Here is a 6,336-nt window from a genome sequence, read left to right on the forward strand (position 1 = left end):
GATAGCTTCAACTGGATGCTGTGTACAGGTTGCTGGCTCATACTCAGTTCTCACGGTAGAAGTGGTGAAGGACCGTACTGAATGCCATTTTTGCCATTGCTTCAGCCGGTTAGGGGGGGTTGAGGTTCACACTGTTCTTGGTCAGATTATCCCTCCCATGCATCTAGACACCATCTGTAGTCACCTTCACCATAACCTCGAAAGAGGACAGACCAGAACAACAGTTTAGTTTAGGGCATTTCTGATTCAGGAAATCCAGACAAATTATTTACTGTATGACAACTTATTACAACTACCAATATTCTTAATACACATTTCTAAAACAAATGTCAAAGAAAATAACAACACACAGTTGAAACCATTTTTTCTTCCAAATTGGCTTATACTCCCCTATCATCTTTATGATCTCACTGCAGAGTTATAGATCAGGGAGTTAGAGGGCTAATCCTTAGGGACCAAATCTGGTGAGATCTATTATTGAAGCAAGACAAAAACAAAGAAAATAATAGAAAACAACAGCAATACACATATCACTCAATGTGGGGAAAACTTAAATCCATTTGGAGTAACTGTCAACCATTACCAACATATATTTCTTATTTTATAGGCAGGCATGTTAACTTAATCAATTTGCTTATTTACCAAAGGGTCATTTGCATATTTACACAATCAATTTCCTTATTTACCAAAGGGCATTTGCATATTTACCAAAGGGCCCCAGGGGACTTCTAATTCCCCCTTTGGACACATGACTCACATCGTGATTCATGCGTCCCAAAAAAATGTCAACACTGCCTGTTAAATAAAAAATAAACAAATTAGAATAACAAATCAAATCTGAATTACAACTCTTGATAACTCCATAAGGAAATAATTGTATCCCATAAGGTAATATAGACTAGATACAGGTGTCCCTCATTCAGCGGCAGCACTCTCTCTCTGTCCTTCTAGTGGTCCAAATCACATTTTTAAAAACATTTTTAGGCATTTTAGCAAACGCTCTTATCCAGAGCGACTTACAATTAGTGAGTGCATATATTTTTATTTTTATACTGGCCCCCTGTGGGAATCGAACCCACAACCCTGCCGTTGCAAGCGCCATGCTCTACCAACTGAGCTACACGGGGCCCACATATGGGACTACTGATAAATTATAAACTTCTTCTAATTATTAGTGTTTACATAGCCCATTTAAATCTCACCCAATGTCTCCAGTCTTTCTAGTGAGGGTGATCAGGCCTCACCAGGAAGTCAGAACAGAGGTCAGATCTCAGTCAGCCCTATTAAGTGAGTGCTTGTTTTCCTGTACCTCAGACATTATTTATAGATATTTCAAACATTTCAAACATTTTGTGTATCAGCTTTACATTGTGTTTTTCAGTCCATGTATTCTAATCAAGATAATTTACATGTGTGCACACAAGCTCTGAAAATAGAAACTTCAGAAAATGTAATTTGTGTACAGTATCCTAAAATCTAATAAATAGACCCCACACCATAAATCAGGATTAACACCACTAACAAATATTTATTAACAGGTGGGTTGTGTGTGGGTGCTGGCGTCATTTTTACCTGTTGCGTTGACATACAATTCTGTACAAACTGTCCCTAATTTCCCCACTGTCTCTCTTACAGCCTGTTTGAGTTCAGTGTGTACTGGTGGCTATCTCTATTGTTTCACAGGAAGGTTATATCTAACCCAAACAACAGATAACTTAAACACGAGAGCAGTGGACCAGGCCTTTAAGAGTGAGTAGACTCTAATTTAATATCAGTCTCAATGCTCAATCTTCTTCAAATTACTAAGATATTGCATTATTAGAATGCTATCTGAAAGCCAATTACCATTCACTTTGTTACTTTCACTAGTCTCCATATCAATTTCCTTAAACTAGGACTCCCTTCTTCCCAATAGGAAGACCTTCTCAATCTACTACTACTAATACACACAGTTCACTCTCAAACAACATTCTGCTCTTCCCCCTATTGCAATGTTTAAAACAAAATAAAACAAAGATGATAACTTTCTCCATATTGGAAGGCATTGTTTTCAGTTTAGTATAACTTCAAGAAGTTACTCTGTATTTGTATTACCAATCTCTGTTGGATATTCACTTTCTGCTAAAATATTTATTAAATGTCTATTATTTTAAGATTCATGTGTAATGCTTTGGAGGGATCAATATGTATTAACTGAGCTGGCACTGTCTATCAGTCCCCTGTAGATGGAATGCTCTGTCCATAATAAGTCTCTACCTAGCATGTTAAACGGTTGAGTAGGTGAATACAGAAAATCATTGCTTCTATTTAACAGGGTATGTGGTTTATTTCAAAAATGTACAGTGCCTTGCAAAAGTATTCATCCTCCTTGGCATTTTTCCCATTTTGTTGCATTACAACCTGTAATTTAAATGGATTTCTATTTGGATATCATGTAATGGACATACACAAAATAGTCCAAATTGGTGAAGTGAAATGAAAAAAATAACTTGTTTCAAACATTTCTAAAAAATAAATAACAGAAAAGTGGTGCGTGCACATGTATTCACCCCCTTTGCTATGAAGCCCCTAAATAAGATCTGGTGCAACCAATTACCTTCAGAAGTCACATAATTAGTTAAATAAAGTCCACCTGTGTGCAATCTAAGTGTCACATGATCTGTCACATGATCTCAGTATATATACACCTGTTCTGAAAGGCCCCAGAGTCTGCAACACCACTAAGCAAGGGGCACCACCAAGCAAGCGGCACCATGAAGACCAAGGAGCTCTCCAAACAGGTCAGGGACAAAGTTGTGGAGAAGTACAGATCAGGGTTGGGTTATAAAAAAAGATCAGAAACTTTGTACATCCCACGGAACACCATTAAATCCATTATTAAAAAATTGAAAAAATATGGCACCACAACAAACCTGCCAAGAGAGGGCCGCCCACCAAAACTCACGGACCAGGCAAGGAGGGCATTAATCAGAGAGGCAACAAAGAGACCAAAGATAACCCTGAAGGAGCTGCAAAGCAGTCCATAGGACCACTTTAAGCCGTACACTCCACAGAGCTGGGCTTTACGGAAGAGTGACCAGAAAAAATCCATTGCTTAAAGGAAAAAATAAGCAAACACATTTGGGGTTCGCCAAAAGGCATGTGGGAGACTCCCCAAACATATGGAAGAAGGTACTCTGGTCAGATGAGACTAAAATTGAGCTTTTTGGCCATCAAGGAAAACGCTATATCTGGTGCAAACCCAACACCTCTCATCACCCTGAGAACACCATCCCCACAGTGAAGCATGGAGGTGGCAGCATCATGCTGTGGGGATGTTTTTCATCGGCAGGGACTGGGAAACTGGTCAGAATTGAAGGAATGATGGATGGCGCTAAATACAAGGAAATTCTTGAGAGAAACCTGTTTCAGTCTTCCAGAGATTTGAGACTGGGACGGAGGTTCACCTTCCAGCAGGAAAATGACCCTAAGCATACTGCTAAAGTAACACTCTAGTGGTTTAAGGGGAAACATTTAAATGTCTTGGAATGGCCTAGTCAAAGCCCAGACCTCAATCCAATTGAGAATCTGTGGTATGAATTAAAGATTGCTCTACACCAGCGGAACCCATCCAACTTGAAGGAGCTGGAGCAGTTTTGCCTTGAAGAATGGGCAAAAATCCCAGTGGCTAGAAGTGCCAAGCTTGTAAAGACATACCCCAAGAGACTTGCAGCTGTAATTGCTGCAAAAGGTGGCTCTACAAAGTATTGACTTTGTGGGGGTGAATAGTTATGCACGCTCAAGTTCTGTTTTTTTGTCTTATTTCTTGTTTGTTTCACAATAAAATATATTTTGCATCTTCAAAGTGTTAGGCATGTTGTGTAAATCAAAAGATACAAACCCCCCAAAAATCCATTTTAATTCCAGGTTGTAAGGCAACAAAATAGGAAAAATGCCAAGGGGGGTGAATACTTTCGCAAGCCACTGTATTACCAGGGTGGAAGAAATCTCATAAGCATTTATAGTTTTATTGGTTAGGGATAAGTCAAGTCCCATACAATGCTTTAACCTTATCGTTCTCAAATGATCCATAAAGGGACCACTCTGAGTATTCCTCAGAATACCTTTTACACCACTTACGTACGTCTACGTGTGGGTGTGCAAGTTGTATATTATTAATATTTTTATATTGTTACTTCATCAGATCATCATAATAACCCATTATTCTCAATATTATGTTACTTTATCTCTGTGACGCACGCGTACTGAGTATACGAAGAGGCAGGACGCAGGAATTAACAAGGTCAAGGTTTACTTAACAATGAGTAAGAGAAATAACAAAGACAGAGTAAACGACACGAAGCTAAACAATCACATACAACATAATCCAGAACAGTCCAGGGCTAAATAGGCGTGGTGATGAGATGATGAGGTGCAGGTGCGCTGGAGGTGATTAGGGTGCGTTGGTTTTCCATTCCGGTGTTGCCGAGGTGGTAAACTCAGACCGGTGGCTCAGTAGACCGGCGAATCAGAGCACCAGAGGGGAGCAAAGGGAGGAGACGTGACAATCTCTAGTAACCCATTATACATTTGTGTTACATCACAAATCCCTCAATTGTACGTGGATTATGTGTCTCCTCCTGGGCTGCTCACAGTAAGGGTCTGTTCTGGGCGGGTCTAGTCGTCTTTTGGTCAGACGGGAATTTCCCTCACACTTCATAAAATGCGCCACTGATTTTCCTCGGAAAGCTCCGCAGGCAGAATCAATAATCCAGTTTGTGACGCCAAATTGTCGTGGAAATTCTTACACAGGGACACTCGAAGTCAATCTTAAATGAATCATTGCTTATTGTCAGCACGCTGGAGAGGTTCCAACAAACTTAATGCACCATAGTGAACGTCTGTCAGAAGCTCTAATGGGGCAGTCCCGTTAGTTCTCTTATATACTGCAGACAAGTCATATTTGCATGATTTAGCTTATTCATAATTAATTAATCATTAACGTTTGCTTAATTCATGTGACTGACCAATACTGGGTCATGCATGTGACAGACCAATACCTCACGAGGCTTCTTCTCTCCAAGCTGAGACCTTGAAACTGAGATATCTCTTTCTCTAAACAAGGTTCTGGGCGTACTGCCAAATTGCAGATACTGATAGTGAGGATTCATTCAATCAATCACTTGCATGAACACAGAAATTGGTTTATAGAAAATCACAAACATAGAACATAGAAATTGGTAAATAGAAAAGCACAAATATAAAAAATTCCATCATAGATCTTACAGATAATTTGTATGTGTTGGGTAAAGAGATGTGGCAGTCATAACAAAAATCATGTTAAACACTATTTATGCACACAGAGTGATTCCATGCAACTTATAACTTGTTAAGCACATTTTTACTCCTGGACAGGCTTGCCATAACAAAGAGGTTGAATACTTATTGACTCAAGACAGCTTTTCATTTTTAATAAATTTGTACACATTTTGAAAAACATAATTCCACATTGAAATTATGGGGTATTGTGTGTGTAGGCCAGTGACAGAAAAATCTAAATTCAGTACATTTTAAATTGTAACACAACAAAATTTGGAACAAGTCAAGAGGTGTGACTACTTTCTGAAGGCACTGTAAATATTGTCCTTGCTGGTTTTTAAGGAAATGGACTGGAATCAACTTGATTCAAACCTTTACCTTTTCATTGCATGATGGGATGTTCACCCTTGAACTTGCTGGAGAGGGTGAGATTAAAGTGTCCTGTCCATCTCTGCCTGTTTCTGATGTTGATGAGCCATCTGATCCTTAGCCTTCACCAAGCCCATCAGAGTCCAAACAAGCCTCCCTTACCCGACCACTCCAACACCAGGGAAAGTCTAAGCCAAAGCCCCCTTCTAATGTTGTGGACCCTGCACCGCCACCTGAGCCAAAGCCCACTCCCAACTCTGCACATTAATCTCCTGGTTCTGTTGAACAACCTGTCCCTCAACCCAATGACCCCCAAAACAATTGGATCCCTTATCCTGTTCCTCCCACTCTTGCACCTCAGCAAAACCCCAAATTGCTGCCTCCTCAGCCTACTCCATCTCCCACTGCATCCTTACTACACAAAGCCTGCTGCGAAGCCAACACTTCTTACTCAGCCTCCTGGGAACCCTCAGCATCATTACTTTCCCTTCTACACTCAGCCAGCCAAGCCTGTAACTCGTCCCCCCCAAGTGCCTACTCCTGCTACCAAAGCTCCTCAGGGCCAAGTGCAGCATCCTTGCTACCAATATCCTTATGACCCTCAGCCAGTCAAGCCTGGAGGGAGTTGAAAGTCCGTGTTGCCCAGTGACAGCCCCAAAACATCACTGC

This window comes from Coregonus lavaretus (genome assembly GCF_964263955.1).
Source record: "Coregonus lavaretus genome assembly, chromosome: 23".
Taxonomy (NCBI): Eukaryota; Metazoa; Chordata; class Actinopteri; order Salmoniformes; family Salmonidae; genus Coregonus; species Coregonus lavaretus.